This window comes from Homalodisca vitripennis, chromosome 3 (assembly GCF_021130785.1).
Source record: "Homalodisca vitripennis isolate AUS2020 chromosome 3, UT_GWSS_2.1, whole genome shotgun sequence".
In the NCBI taxonomy this organism is placed as follows: Eukaryota; Metazoa; Arthropoda; class Insecta; order Hemiptera; family Cicadellidae; genus Homalodisca; species Homalodisca vitripennis.
In genome coordinates this window covers 113,878,693-113,896,011 of record NC_060209.1, presented here as the reverse complement: position 1 = coordinate 113,896,011, position 17,319 = coordinate 113,878,693, and positions in this window count along the sequence as shown.

Sequence of the window (17,319 nt, the reverse complement as noted above, 5' to 3'; positions counted from 1 at the left end):
TTTATTATTTTCAATTTATTTATAGTCATAGTGTGTGAATACTCTAAGAATTAATCATTAGTTCTCACGCCATTTTTTGATTTTAGTGATTAAATAAGTACTCATCTACCTTATAAAATGTCCTAAAATAGGCATGATCAGGATTTGCTTCCGAAGAATCCCTTTAAAGCAGCCGGAAAGAACAAGATGAAATTTCGCTGGACTGTGTTTTTTAACTAGTGTACCAATTCCATCTCCAAATGTTCTAAAATATTAGTTAGACATATTGTTCAGTTCACAAAGAAACAAACCCGTAAATAGTGTCATTGTTTATGTTCTTTAAACTGTACATGTTTAGCAAAAATGAAGTATTAGATACAAGACAAAGTTACTATCTAACTTTTATTTTAAATTTAAAGACAGTTATAAAAACCATCTTAATTGTCTTTTGACAGAAGGAGGCTTCTCAGAGCTATGTATATATATATATATATATATATATTATATATATATATATATAATGCAATTTTATGAACACGCATTGTATAAAACATTAAGTTTAAATCAGTGTCTACAAAAATTACTACGAGGGTCGTCCAGAAAGTAAAGAACGATTGCGCATCACGGGCGGCGCAGTTCACCCACCACCGCGGTAGATAGCTTGTTCGTTAGCCACACCTTCTGCCTCAGTGTGAGCTGAGTAGCGGTACCGTGAGGTCACATTTGCGTCTCCTGTGAAAGTTTAAAATGGCGGCGTTAATTGAAAATCCCGCCAAGTGTGAACTGCGTAGTGTGATACGGTTTCTGAATGCACAGAATGTTCGACCTATTGAAATTTATAGGCAAATTAAGGCAGTTTACGGTGACAAAGCTCCAGTCAATGGAATGGCATCACTCGAATTCACCAACAAAAACAGGAAAGAAAAACCAAATTTGAACACCAGGAAATTGATGGCAACAGTTTTTTTGGGACCGAAAAGGCCTAATCCATGTGGAGTTCATGCCGAGAGGCGAAACAATCAACTCAGAGGCCTACATCGAGACGTTGCATCGGCTTCGCCGCGCTATTCAGAACAAACGACGCGGAATGCTGTCGTCGAAAGTGGTGCTGATCCACGACAATGCTCGGCCTCATTGCAGTGCACGAACCAAAGCAGAACTCAATTCTTTCAAATGGCAAATCTTCGGACACCCTCCGTATAGTCCAGATCTGGCTCCGAGTGACTATCACTTGTTTCCAAAGTTGAAAGTGTTTTTTAGGCGGAAAAAACTTTTTGGGTGACGAAGACCTCAAAGAAGGAGTAAAAACGTGGCTTCATTCCTTGGCGGCAGAACAGTATAACGTCGGTATAGAAAAACTGGTGCCACGCTACAACAAGTGCCTTGACAGTTCCGGCGATTTTGTAGAAAAAAATAGAGTAAGTTTATAAGCATTTATAAATAAATTTTCATGCTCTTATCTTTTGTTTTTATTGACTTATAACAAAACGTTCTTTACTTTCTGGACGACCCTCGTAGTTCCATTGGCTTCTTTAGCCAATAGTCAATTTGAAACCAACAATGTTTATGTTTATTTTAATCTTTGTATGTTTGAGGATGATTACGTAATAGCTAAGAATTATTTTACGAGATTAATTAATATGAGTTGTTATAACGACAGCCATAATAAAATTTTTGAAAATATTACGTCAAGAGGTCAAATTTCCCTTCTGGCTTAGTTGGAAGAAAGGTACATTTCAAATGCGCTATTATCTGGAATTATAAACATTGGATTTTTCCTTTTTCTTAAACTTTTGAAAGGCCCCTTTTATATAAAACAACTAAAAACTTATCTTCAACAGTTTTACTTTGAGCCAAATTACAAGATTATCCAACAGTCTGCATCAAATGCATAGCCTCGTCGATTGAATAGTTTTTTCTAATTTTCCTGCCTCTACATTTATAGATAGATGATTTATTAGACGGTTAGACTACTTATTCTAACCTGACTGATTCAAATTAAGGTAACGATTTTTTAAATTTTCTTTATGAAAACGATCATTTTCATTATTATTTTACGCTATCGAAAATAATGCAACATTTTAAACCATTTGTAGCCCAGATCGCGCAAAGCGCCCTTGTTGTTAAGAGTTGAAGTTCATTCAATCCACTGTAATTTTTACATCTAACGATGTTTTGAATGTTTAGTTATTTGAAACGTATAGTATAACATTATATACATATTATATCTTCATTCAGAGTGTAATTAAATAAGTGTGTTCAGCTTAAGACAACCGAGACTCAGTATGATTAGCCTTGTTGTAAAACTATTAAATTTGTTTGGTTATGATAGAGGCGAGAACGGAAACATAAAATGCAGATTGAAGGAAGAGAGGAGCTAACTGCGAGGTTGTAGGGGTAAACCCGTTTAAGGGGAATACCGTTGGTGGGGAAGGACGAGTGCGCTCCCGCTCATGCATCCACGAGCAGCGTGGCAGGAAGCAGACTGAAAATTCGAATACGCGCAGTTCGAAAATTTTATTTAATAATCAACAATGATTCTATATAAATATGTTTTTTACAATTATTAAAAAAATTCCGAAGTTTAGATATCATTCTCCTAGAGGAGTGTAACATATTTGTAATTCTAAAATATATAAAATTAATATTTTTCCGTAAAATTTTATACATAGAGGAAAAATTAACTCATGTTTTTCAAAATAAAAAAATATGTCATTCCATCTGATCATATTTTACATACTTACTGTAAAAACTTGAAATCCTTGTCATCAGACATTAACTATTCAGCCTGATTATAAAAAGACCCAAAATGACTACATCAAATGTCTATAATTTCTCGTGAAGTAATCCAAAAGTTTTTTGTTGCTTTTTTTGTCTTCAGGAAAGGTATCTTAAAAGATTATGATTATAATATTCAACACAATTTACTCCCCCCAACCCAAAATCGATTGTACTACCATAAGGAACATGTTTAAAACTGTATTCTGGAAATTAAGTAAAATATTGAACTGAGCCTGTAACTGACAGGCCAATATGACATAAAAATTTACTGATTAAAACTTACATAAACCATGAAAATAGTCTTAGGATATTTGAAAAATGGTAGAAATGTAGATGCACTTGATTAAAAATTTTCATTTATAAGTATAGGGAAGTAGATCACTTAGGTAATAATTGCAAATGAATCATGCTTAAGAAATAAGGTATAGACTTATCTTTCACAACAAAATTATTTCCTAGTTGTGGTGAACCGATCACAATATAATAAAGTACCTAATCCGTTCTTCGTCAAGTTTAAGTGTGGACAATATTTTAAATAGATGTATTATTAGGTAGCCATATAAATTAATATGATTGGTGATACATTTTATCTAATAGGAAAGACGAACAAAAAGATGGAAAAATCTAAGATTATTTTTTTAAACACTGATAAAAGATAATAACATTTCTGGTGATGAGAAAGATACTTTAAAAAAATGTTAGTTGAATACTCACGGGTAAGGTGACTTTTGTATTTCTTTGCCTTATAGAAATTTCCAAGAGCAGTAGTTATGAAACAAATGGATTTAGTAATTAATTTATATATGACAATTGCAGTTTTTCATTGAAAACCACAGTAGGTACTTTATATGTATTAACCAAAATAAATTGTATGCATGTGAACCATCGCTATATAATTAGTTATGCTGAGTTCTACAAGAGATTTTACGAATTGTTAAATAGTTCTTACAGTATTTATAAACTAAAAAAAGTAAATATCCAAATTATGAACACATACCGAAGTTGTTCATACTTTAAATTATTGTTTTGGTAAAAAAATGGTTCTTATTTATTAAATATACTAACCTAAGAAATACAGTACTTAAAACAATATGTTTGGCAACGATTAATAATCTCTGTCATACCTGAATGATAAAGTGGAGCATCCCCAAAATTAATTTGGGTTTTAGATCTTGATTTACACTTAAAAAATACATTTGCATTAAGTAAAGCAACGCATGTTACTAGCGTTAAAGAGATTGTGTACAATAATATTTCAGAGAGTTTAAAGTTGGTAAACTGGATTTACGATCTCGGTGAATAAAATATACGTGCAATATTAATTTATTGTGAATTATTTTCGTAAGCATTTTTCATATTTAAATAATTATGAACCAAATAGTAAACGTACATATTTTATAATACTTAACATATGCATTAAAAATATTCCTTTATTTGAATAACTCTTTTAGATACATATTATAGTTTTAATTGTTCATAGTAAAATATAATTATTATGAAATTGTATAAACTGCTTTGAAACAAATAATGTTAACATGTACATTATAAACATGTTAGTTTTTTGGAACATTTAATAAAAAAGCGTGATAGTGTTAAATGTAATAGTGAAGGTCCATTATTATGCTGAAAGATTTACAAGAGATTTGCAAATAAGAGGATCTTTATTTGAATATTTATAATAATCCCTTAATCTGACTTTAATTCTAATCTTTATAGAGGCTATCCCTTTGCCGTATTAAATGAGCAGTTTTCAAGCTACAAATCCATCCCCTTGAGTCAAAGTACAGAATTTACTCGAGCAAGTGATGGGATTTTCTGAACTTTTTCTCACGCTTTGGTGAAGCACAAATCGCTGAGCTCTCCACCGAAATATATATTTTCATATAATTATTTATTATGTTTTGTGACAAAACGTAGGCATTGATTTGAAATTCAGTTAATTAAGCTTAAAACTAGGACATTTCTAAAGATCTATTTTAATGTATGAAGTTTTGAACTTTGGCGTTATACACAGCCATAGTGAATATGTAATAAAGTACGAAATATTATTTAAAACTACATGCCAGACTGTTCTGTGCGATAATTTTCGGAATAAAACACATAATTGCAATAATTTTACTGACACAAGTACAAAACATTTTAAAGATATCACATTCAAAAACTACTGTAATAATTGATTTGTGTATACGAAATATAATAAAAAACTATAGCTATTTCAGAAAATAATATTAATATATCCTAACATAAATAACAAATTCCATACGATGAAACTAATCAACATATCACAAGAACGGCTGGACTAATTTGATGAAGATTTTTTAAATATATTACTTGAAGTCAGTAGAAGGTTTTTATGAAGAAAATTAGAAAAGTTTTCGGAATATTTCAAAATTTGAGAAAATAATGACGGTATCAATGAAATATAATCCAAATTTAACTGATTTTAAGCCATTTTTAAATTTTCAGATGAACCTGAAACATTGTTTACGTTTAAATTTTATAACATGAAGTAAACAATACTTCATCATTAATGCAATGCATATAATAAAGATAAGTTACTATCTAACTTTTAATACAGAAAGCGCTAGTGACAATTTTAAACCATATTTTCTATGGTCAATGCTTGGATATAATATTGAAACCCAGTTATAAAACAGATCTTAATGAAAAAATAAACATGGAAAGGTTTATAACCTCGGACTGTGAATATACACATTGAAAAAGTGATTTGAATCATTATTAAATGGTTATTTTTATATTTTAAAATAATCTGAGACCCAATTTTAAACATAAACAGTTTTATGTTGTATATTAGTTTTATACTTAAGAGTATTTTTGCAATATATTTTACATTTCATTACAATGATAACTGACTTCTACATATTAAAGTAATAAATATTTATACATTTTCATTGTCTTCTTTTATGTTAGTTATATAATTTGGTCAGAATCATTTTCACTACAATCATGTATTTCCAAAGTAATTAATTCATTTTCACTGTCATTATGTTCCAAAAATGAAATGATGGATATATAATAACTGAAATAAGAAATTAAAATTCTGAAATAAAATCTAACTAAATATCTTGTATTGTAGATCCCTATATCGTTGTACCTATGTTTTTATCCTTTGATATTGTTTAATTTAAATAATTAAAATAAAGTCAATTAATGGTTTTGTATTTTCTTCAGTAAAATGTGTACTGAAATCTGTTTTACGTTATTTATTCTTTAAGTGAATGTAAGGTAAGTCCTAGTGTAATTTTATAAAGGTTATAATTATAATAAACAGAAAGTATAATTTTCATCCAGGATTAAATTACACTACAGCTTTGTTAGGTAGAAGAGATCCAATCAATCTATTTTAATCCTTTTCAAAATATCGTTAGGACAAAACTAGTAGTGAACTGGAATAGGAATTAAAACTAACCGTGCTAAAATTCAATTTAGAATCCGAAGAGCTTTAAATACTTCTATTAAATGATGCAATATGTTAACAGATTTAACGTTAGATTCATTTATAAATAAATTAGTAGTTCGTAGATTAATTTAAACCAGTATTTTACCGAAAAACGTAGTCTCTTTGCAACGATTGTTTGGCGTTTGCAGTTTTTTTAGTGTGTTAAAGTCAACATAGCTACTAACAGAAGAGTATGAATTGATTTTGTACGTTTTGAAAGCTTTTGAATTTGGAGCTTCAGTAACGTAACCTAAAAATTCTATATCCAAGGAAAGTCTACAGAAGCAGGTATAGATCCCGACGATGCGATATTTCGGACAACATTTACATCAATAATAATTTGAGTAAACTGATCGAACACTTAGAAAATAAATCATTATAAACACTCCTAGATTAGAGAAGCGTTTCATCACTATCCTTATAATATTTAACGCTGTATGTTATTGTGGTTTATATTTCTCTTTTAATCTCTCCTAACAGATTTTTCAGTAACGCCAACTTTTGTTAGTTCAGATGAGTTGTTTATATATAACGGTTTGTTACGGTAAAGCTGTCATTCTACTTTGAAAGCATGTTCAAAACATACATCCATAGCCCGCCAAAAGAAGTAGTCACTTCAACTAGAAGGGACAAGTAACCATTCATTAGCACGCCTGGATATCCAATGGACAGAGAAACGCCCTGACATCAAAATGGCCACGATAGTCCAGTCCCTAGCGGCTACAGAGCGAACAAGCTTAAGTTTTCCTCCGCGTAAAATATACATCCATAGTCCGGTAAAAGACATAGTTACTTCAAAAGCTGTGAATGAACAAAGTACATAAGGTAGCATAATTACATACATAAGGTAGTACATAATTAGAAGCAGGATGGTTTCCTTGTCATTGTGATTTCCGTGTCATGGTATTTTTATAGAATTTTAAGAAGAAACAAGGAAGAAACCATTCCTTCCCAGACTACAGTCGAAAAATTAGATTTATCTCACGCAAAACGTATTATAAGCGCTTATTTTGAAGTGCTGCTTAAACCTAATAAGGGCTTTACTCTCTTCCCCTTATACCAGAAGTAGATTACCATCATCGGAAATTGATGGTTTTTTGGCTGAGTTTTATACCCTTTTCAGGTCTGCCAATGCATATATTTTTCTAATTAGGCAAAAATAAAAGAATATAGCACCAAAAATGTACTAGATTTCTTGCAAGTAGATGCTTTTGATAATTGATTGCCTTGTTACTTCGATTAAGATACAACATGTAGGTCTCAGAACGCTACTTGTGTAAAAAGTTGGTTACTCAGACCTACATAGGTGTATATTAAACGAACATGTCTATATTCATATTATTGCATAAGTGTAAATTAAAAATAAATTTGCCCAACTTCATAACAGCCCAAAATAAATTTAAGTTAGTTACTCAAATTTTGAAATAATTACGAAGTCGGATGTATCTGACAAGGTTAGTATTCTGTAAAGGCCTGCAAAGCCGCATGTAACAGCCAGCAGCTTATACATTTGTTTTGGATTCGATATAATCATGCTATAGATTATGAGCTGTGACAAATAATTAACATCAATGTTTTGAATAACAGACAAAATAATATTAAAACTAAACCGTTTAAAACTTCTGTTTACACTATTGGTAGGTTAATAGAATGTTTACTAAAGTAATAATACAGTAAGTGGATATTGTTATATATTGTGTTCGCTCTGAAATTGAGAATAAAATAGAGAGCGTTGTGTCTGGTGTCAAATAAGTGTAATCTCCTTTAGGATGATGAATGGGGCAGCTGGCAAGAGAGCGGCCTCAGAGGTAAATAAGTAATGGCTATCTAGAGATCTTTCTTGGATTTCTCTTGGTTTCTGTGTCATTATTTATTTTAATTTATTATAAGATTAATAATATAAAATATAATTGTGTGTGGACATTTCCACATAAAATAAATAGATAGATTTTATATTTTTGAAGAAAATTTATTTTAATCTACCATGTCTGTTTAGACCAAATCTTGGTAGCTCTAAGTTAACTGGAATTAGTTTGGATTGATCCATTACTTTTTCCACTCTGTAAAACTTGTAGTGAGAGTTATTATTGTATTATTTACAAGGATTGTTGTGAAAAAGAAACACGTTTAAAACAGCACAGAAATCTTTCGTATATTGAAACAAATAGACACCCAGCTTTATTACGATAAACACAAACCACCATCGATATATGTACTGGTGGGTTTAAAACAGCTGGTGTTGCTATAGTCCTGTTTGTTTTATTAATCTCTACAAACTATAATATTTTATTGCTTTTTAGTATCCAAAGAGAGTTATCTGGCTTTCCACAGTTTTGTATTTCTACTACCAATAAACGCCTTTTTTATATTACTAAAGTCAGGTTCTTCTTGAAACCATGTAGTTGTATGTCTGTCCGTCTGTGCAATAAATCTTGATAGAAAGATCGTAGAGACTTTGAAATTTGGTACATATGTTCCTTTCTGTTGAAATATTGATTTTGGGATCAAAAGGTCAAAGATTACGTTCTGTCGGTACTCTGATTTATGAGTTAATTTAACTTAATTCTAATTAATGGAAATAGAAAACATTAATTTATGCATATATTTGTAATCTATCAGTAGACAATTACTTCTCATTGTTTGAATGAGTTCATTATTAACGTTACAAATATCAATATAATGTGACGTACTGCACATATTAAATACTGATTAATAAAGCTAGCTACTTTCGGTTTAATCAGGATGAAGATCATTTGTCTAATGAGACAAATCTAATTTGCAAATCTAATCTAATCTAATCTACAAATCTAAGCATTGAGAAAAGGTATTAAATATACATACTAAACTAATATTATAATTGAGAAAGTGAATTTGTTAGTTAAGCTTTAACGCGTAAACTATTTAACCGATTGTGGTGATATTTTAACGGACATACGTAGGGTCCCTGGTTAACATATAGGCCTACTATTATCTCGAAAATCCTTCCGGGCTACGCCCCATTTTTTTGTAGCTAAATTTGCGAAAAATCTTATCTTGGTCTTTAAAATCGCATTACTCCAAACATATACTATTAATTTAAAGAAGCTGTAAAATGTAATCGGCTGTTCTGTGTAAACATGGTTTTATCCACCAATACGTTTAATTAATTTAACCACTATTTTCAATCATTTACATTTATAATGTGAAAACATAGAGTAAGCTTGACAGTAGCAACACTTCTTATTTAAATCTCCACCAATTTTAAGGACAGAGCAAAGAAATATCCATATAAGAAAATTAAAAATGTTAGTAAAAATATTTATGTTTTCTGTATATTTTAGCAAATATTAAGTATGCTGTGCTTGGTCAGTACTGTAATGCAGATATAAAGGACAAAGTTACTATCAAACTTTTACTATAGATTTAAAGTATGTTAGAAAACACATCTTAGTTTTTTTCTTACAGAAGTAGGCTTCTCAGACCATTGTATGTATGGCAAAATGAACCATAGAAAAAAACTAAAATCACAGTTAATTACAATGGCCATAAATATAAAATTTTTACATATTTTCTTGATCGTGGCAACTGGGCAAGCTCGGCATTGGTGCTAACATCTGCAACATAAATCCAAACCGTATGAAATTGCTTGTGCTGATGCGGGTAACTGCTAGCACCTCAAATATTGACATACCTAATTAACGCAAAATGATTTTTTTGAAGTAATTGACGATTTAGTTCTCAGATTTGAGATTTGCAATGCTTTGTACTCGTGATGTAAGTATAAGTTTATTTTAAATTCAATTGAAAAAACTCAGTAAATTGGAATATAAAAACACACTAAATCATTATTTGTATAAGTTATAGATGTTTGACATATATGTCTAAATCAACATAAAAATGTTTACTTCAGTGTTCTTTAGTAACGAATATTAAAGACAATTTATAGTTTATAATAAAACATTAGATATAAAGCTACAGGTTCTCTAGTGACCCAGAAGATAACTCTTGTCTGTTTTATTGAATAGCAATAATCTGTTGGGAATGTACATAGTTTTAAACTCCATTTCGAACTCTAAACCCAGGACTTATTCAAGTATGTGATAGGATTTTGTGAAAGTGTATGGAAAACAGAGGGTCATATCCGAGTTGAAAATTCAACTTTATAATCCTTGTTTTGTCCTGTAAGCCTCTTACCAGTTTCCTAACTTTTTCTTGTTAATCTTTCTAAAGTTTGTTCTTTCTCAAAACTGTACTAAGACTGTGTAAGAAAGGAAATTAATTAAAATTGTTCTTACAACAAGGTACTGTGATTTAAACTATGTAACATTCATGATACATTTATTACAGTAAACAAATTTTAGTAATTAGTGTTTATAGTCAGTGTTTCATTTGTACTAATGGATGACTATGCGATCCTAATATTCATTAGCCTAAATTTAAAATATAATGTAACTCTAACATGGACGAGAAACTATACAGTTAACGAGTATATGAATAGGTTTAAGATTTTGGATTATGTCAAATAATAAATGTATATTGTTATTAAATGTAATGCTATTAAATTATATTCATACCATAACATTTAATGTTTTTACATTCTGTGTCAGATTTTATTCCTTTTCTAGTATTAATGTTCTTTATAGGTGGTTAGACTAGAGAATTTAGGGAATTTCTCTACTCACCGTATCTTATAATCAGTATAATAAATCACACACTTACATTATCACCTTGAAATTGCGAGATTTCAAATTTAATTTATTAAATAAGTTAATCATTCTTCTGAAACTAAAAAATTGATGTATTTTGATTCCTCCTGAACTGACAACACCTCGTGGAGATAGTTGTAAAATCAGGATTTTAAAGAAAATGTTGATACAATTTTGGTGAAACAAATTATATGGGTCTCTACGATATATTGAGAGCAAAGTCATCATTGACGCCGTAACGTTTCGTATCAACTGTTACTATACTTGGTACACGTGAATAGTACTTGGTTGTTTGAATAGTAAGGTGAGTAGTGTATTGCTGAGAATGTGTATTTAAATATACGAGACTAGATTAACGAAACCGTTTACCCTGGAAATAGATATGTAATGGAAACGTATTTATTGGAGTATCCGTTTGAGATTTTCTTGACACTTTCGTTATTAAAGTGTGCATCACTCGTTAATTTAAATTAGCCCAAGTAAACAGCTCTTTTAAGTAATAAGGTATCCATGAACTCTCCAATATGGTTATATTTAGGCTGAATCAATCATAAATTCGTGCATTTTGCGTGCGTCTTGTAATGGTATGCTGTAATGCATTAAAGGCTGACTACAAGGACCATGCTGTGAGAGTGGGCTTAAGGGGTTGCATGGAAATGCTCTTATATAAAGCTGTTTCCTTGTGCTGAGTTAAATGTGTTCAAACCGACCGCTCCCCTTAATGCTATTACACTTCTGAGCATTAACCTCATGCACACATAAGTTATTTACCTTCCTGTTCGTAGAATAAATTACTCCATTAGTATTTTCTCCATAAAATTTCACAGAGGCGTAATTGAATTATTTCTTTAACAAAGAAATGCCATATTTTACACTGGGTAAATTTTGTATGCTAAATATTGTATTATGTACGCAGAGTTTTAATTTTTCAATTCTTGAGAATAAAATATTTCAACTCTTGATGTAAGTGCAGTTGGAAGAGCAGCATGAAGGGATGACTTCACAACTAGTTGTCTGATAAAGTAACTTTGCTTGATCTCTTTAATGATTAATCACTAGTTCATAACTCAACTACCAAGAAATGTAAGAAATTTCAACCAACAGGTATCAAATAATTGACTTTTATATATTAGTTTGATTGTTTACTGAGTAATTGATAATGCAAACTATCAGATCCTATAAATAATATCCAGACTTGTTTGATAATATCAATAATAACATTGAACTTCACGTAAAGGAAAATGGTAATCCTCGAGCTCTTAAACTCCAAACATTCGGACAAACTTTTAAAGAAAAAATCTATTAAACTGCACCATTGCAATGCTTATAGCATCTTGACACAATTGACACTTTTACCGAGGTTCACTTAAATGAAGTGATTGTAGAGAAGATGACGCCAGTATGATTATCCCAATATTACCAATAAGTTATTGGCTGAACATTAGACTCACGAGGCTACCAGAATGTCTCTTCTTTCTGTATGTTCACAGGATTTCAAGAATAAAAACTAAGCTATAAAGTTGAAAATTTTACATGAAATTTCAGTTCTCTACATAGACTTTAGCTTTGCATTAACGAACTCTTTCGCTAAGGAGGCTGTGAAAATGTATCTTATTTCTCTCTTCGATGAAAGTGCATGGCTCTTCTAAGGGTAGTCCTCAATCTAGTCTTAGACAAATGATCTGCTGTACTACTAACTTGATTATCATAGCATTAGTATATCAAGATGTGTATGTCAAGAGGTTTTGCGGCGTCAAAATCAATTAGAAATACCTACATTGCAATTATTGCTTTTTTTAATCTTATATCTACTCAAATGTAAGGCGAATGATGAAAGAGCTGTTTATTAGGTCTTTATAAAATGTGTTTGCAGACACAACAATGTTCGTTGTTACGACTTTCAGTTTCACAAACAAACGAACGGAGTCGGAAAAGTAACAATCAGTAATCTTGTTATAAAAATAAAAGAGACATAAATCTGTGTCCCGGGTCTGTACCAGTGCCAGGGGAGTGGTGACATCTGCCTCCAGCTGAAACCCTTAACTCCCCTCTTCTAATTATCCCGCTTAAGATTTCACCGAGTTTTGTAGCTATTAATTTTGCTTTCCCTCAGGATTTTGCGAGCCTTGTAATCTTGAAACTTCACCGACATTTCTGACATCTGTCAAATTAAGTATAAGCTGTATCGTATAAAAATCGTTGTCATTAGTGATTATAGTATTGGTAATGTGTTTTTACTTTCCCCGTTAGTACATTGTGATCAAAACCATACTACATGGTAATCAAACTATACGTGAGTGTTGATGTTTTGGAATGTACTAGTAAGAAGAACACTTTTCTTTTATATCCACTGTTTTAGTTTGAACAGTTCAAAACATTTAACCGTACAAATGAGCGTTACACTCAACTCAACTTCCTTCGTTAGGGCTTTATAAAACGAAAAATAACGAAGGACAAGACAAAACAAATGAAATAACACAATGATCGAGAATTGGTCTGGACTGAAGTTGCATCGATTTATAACTCAAATTGGATTACTATACACAGCAAACCTTGAAGATTGATATACAAATTGTACTATAAAGAACTTAAAAACCCTGTATTATTTTTTACACCGTTCTTGTATTGTATAAAATTATAATGAATACAAAAGAACAATATTATTTACATATACTAAACGTACTAATTTATGGTTTTGTAAACAAAGCAATAATATTGAAAGGTTTTGTATACTTATAATAAATGTTCCTTTTGTGTAAAATACATATACATATTAGGATTTCGTTATATATTACAAAATATATATATTTTCCTTGAAATATAGTGTTATACATTTTGTAACATATAACGATGAAAAATGTACAGAATCCTATTATCTTTTTAAAACATTTCATCGTCAAAATCAATCTGGAAAGAACATAAGTATAATCGTTCCACGTGATGAAATATATCAAAGTGCTGCATTCTTTGAATAACGTCGTTAAGGTCTTTGATTGGTTTCGAATTAAATTCTGTAAAAGAGAATTGTTTTTTTAAATGATGTTCCCAACATTTTAACAGACTGAATTGATAATTACTCATTAAACATTACACAAGGCATGAGAACGCCAGACTACGAGTAAACAGGTTTCGGTGAAGTTGTATGCTAAAGTTCAAGTCTATAGCTAATTCATTCTCGAGATATCACCCTGACAAATAGAGTTTGCCAGCGTCAGCCAAATACCACCGTGGACATGCTGCATCTACTAACCCTACCTAGTTTATATAAAAATAAACTATGGATACAATGGATTATGGCAGAACTCGTCAAAACGCAATGAAATCCTATATGAGTAATCTCATTACGTGATATTCTAAGTCACATTTATAATATCAAATTACTGCAATGAAATATTAAAACATTATTTTGTTTTATAATGTTTTCATTGCCATTTTTGTTATCCATAAATTTTACAATATTATATATTGTATATAACAAGGTAACAATATTAGCTAACGCTCAACGGATGACATACATTATCATAAAAATCGATGTTGTTTTTATAGAAATTAAGTTTCATACAAATTCAAAGTTTATATAGGTCTGTTTCTGTTTTGAGATATCCCGCGAAAGGGAGACAGACAAATATAAATATTTCTCCAGCACCTTGAGTGATAAGCTTCGGTAACGCTCAGCTAACAAAACAGGTATTATATAAAACCATTACCTTACATTAAATTACTATTACAATTTAAATTTCCATTAAAAACTATATCAGAACTAATGATGAGTTCTGATACAAATCACAAAGATGTATATATAACTGCATATAAATGTTGCCATCTAACTGGAAGATCCTCTTTTACGCACGTAAAGGTTGCCATGACACAATATCAATCATGGGAGTAGGCAGCGTGCATCATTCGGTCCTCGCCGCAAATTGATACCTCGCCAACACTCGGAATCGGAATTAAAAACCTTTGAAATGGACCCACCTCTAGTTTAATTAAAATTGGTGAAATAACACATCTCAGGCATATATTGTAGTATTTTCGTTTGTAACACACATTCTCTACGTACCTCAAAATTGAATTGAATTTTATTTTATTCTGTTCTTCGATGTCTTTTATGTCACCAAATCGACACCTACGTTGTGCATACAAAGCGTTTGTTCATTGATAATTTCTTTTATTGTCTATTAGATTGCAATAGTCCCTATCAATGCTCAGCCAATAAACCTCTTCGTCTTTGAGAGTCTTGTCTTCCAAAACGGATAGCAGCATTTAGAATACACATCTGCTTTATCAGTTTTCTATTTGCCGTATCAAATCGCAGCATTGTGTGTGCGATTCAGTGACTAAGGATACATGTCTGCTATTATATTTTGGTGTACTTACTGGTGAAATTAATGCGAAACAGTAATGTATATATGGGGGATATACATATGCCTATTTAATACCCACACAAAAATATAATAATTGCCATTTAAGTAATGAAAGCCCTCCAACAGCTGTTTAATCCGTTGTATCCACGAACCACCTTCGTAGACGAATGCAGACGTATTGTGACCTGTATTCTGTAGTTCAGTTTTAATGATTAGTGTTGTGTATAGTTTGTTTATTAAGTGCACGTTTTAGAGTTAGTGAAGTTGACAAACAACATGGTGGTTGTGATTCCTGACTATGGCGTGCCACAACGCGTTGGTATGATTTGTTTATTGTAAACTAGTTTGTAATTATGTATTAAGTTAGTTATTTACCTGAAGAAGAGATCAGATTGCAGATATCGAAACGTAGTGTTACTGATTTTTTTTTGTTTCACTGAACGATGGCACATGTCCGGAAAAATCCTGTTTCCAGTTGAACCTACACTTACTGCAGCAAAAACCAAAGAGTCACTTAAATCTGGGCAACCACTAGTGTCATTACTTACAGTAAAAATCTAAATATTGAGGTAAATGGGTTGATAGGTCTAGTTGACTGCGGAGGTTAACTGTTGGAGTGGTGGAGCTCCCTTAGTGTTAAAGCTGTTACTACCCTAAACAGGAGGAAGTACTGTTCCGTAGAGCATGGGGCAGAGCGGCCTTCCCTACTTCCAAGGTGACAAGATTGAAATATCGAGCCTACTATCCTTCCTCATGTTAAAATGTATTAAATAAACATAGCTTGCCTCTAAAGACACTCTAGGGAGGAACTCTGATCCAAGTAAGAAGTGCATAAAGACGGAATGCGTTATTGAGTACCATCACTTACCACAGGGATGCAAAGAAACATGTCCCTGTCTATTTTGGCGTTCCAAATGATATTTATTATAATAAGTTAATTCAAAAGAATATAATTTAATTTAATCACGGATTATGAATTCATTGCTCTAATTGTATTTGTTTCGTGGTAAGACAGATTAATTCCGGTACTTTTAGACATAAATACGTAATATAATAATATTCACTACTTAGTGGCTAATACCCCAATAATTAATTGGCCATTATTGTAGCTTCCTAACTATATGGCGTAATTATCGATATTCAATTATGGCGTTCGCTGCTGTTATGATATAATGTACTGAACTATGTTTCATGTTGTTGCTCATGTAATAATAAAAAAGGTTCAATTATTTTTTAAACCCGCAGTTAGGAAAAATGGCTATGTAACTATTCAATTTGGGGTTGCTTTTCTACAGTTTGTATATTTCTTAAAATTGGACTTAAGTATAGAAATTTGTGTTGCGTGTAACAGAGCTTTGAATAACTTTCACTATCTTATGTTACACATTATTTTGTAAATTTAATTAATTTTTGACGTGACAACGTCTTAAATTAGGTTGCGGCTCGGAGTCACTCATGAAAAAGTGTAACGCCCGGTAACGTTACGATGCCCGTCCAGTGGGTCCGCCGCACGGGATCCGCACGGGATAAAGCAGATAACTGTGGGTCCGCCGCACGGGATAAAGCAGATAACTATGTTTATTCGTGAAAATGTGGAGTGCTTAGATTCGTCATTTACAACAACTACAACAATAAAGGTAAATAATTGTACACTGATATTTCATTATCGTAAACTATGATGATTGATTGATTAATTGTTAGATTGACACAAAAGTTGAGAAACTGAGTTTATAGGTTATGTCATACTATTGACAAATGTTGATAGTGTTAAGTAAATTATTAGTTTAAATCACTCTGCAATCAATCGTAATTCAGTCGATTGAGAAGAAACAGCGCGTATTGCTAGTCAAACATTTAAAATAACAAATTATAAACTCTAACATGTCATAACAGTGCGACCAAACAAACGAACTAAACCGACCAATCACCACGCGCGAAGTTAGAATTTAACTGTGTTTAGCAAGAATTTCAAATTCCAATTTTAGTAAATGTTTTATTCAACTTTACCATTTACAATAACAAATTTTAATTAATTTCAAATTATGTACAA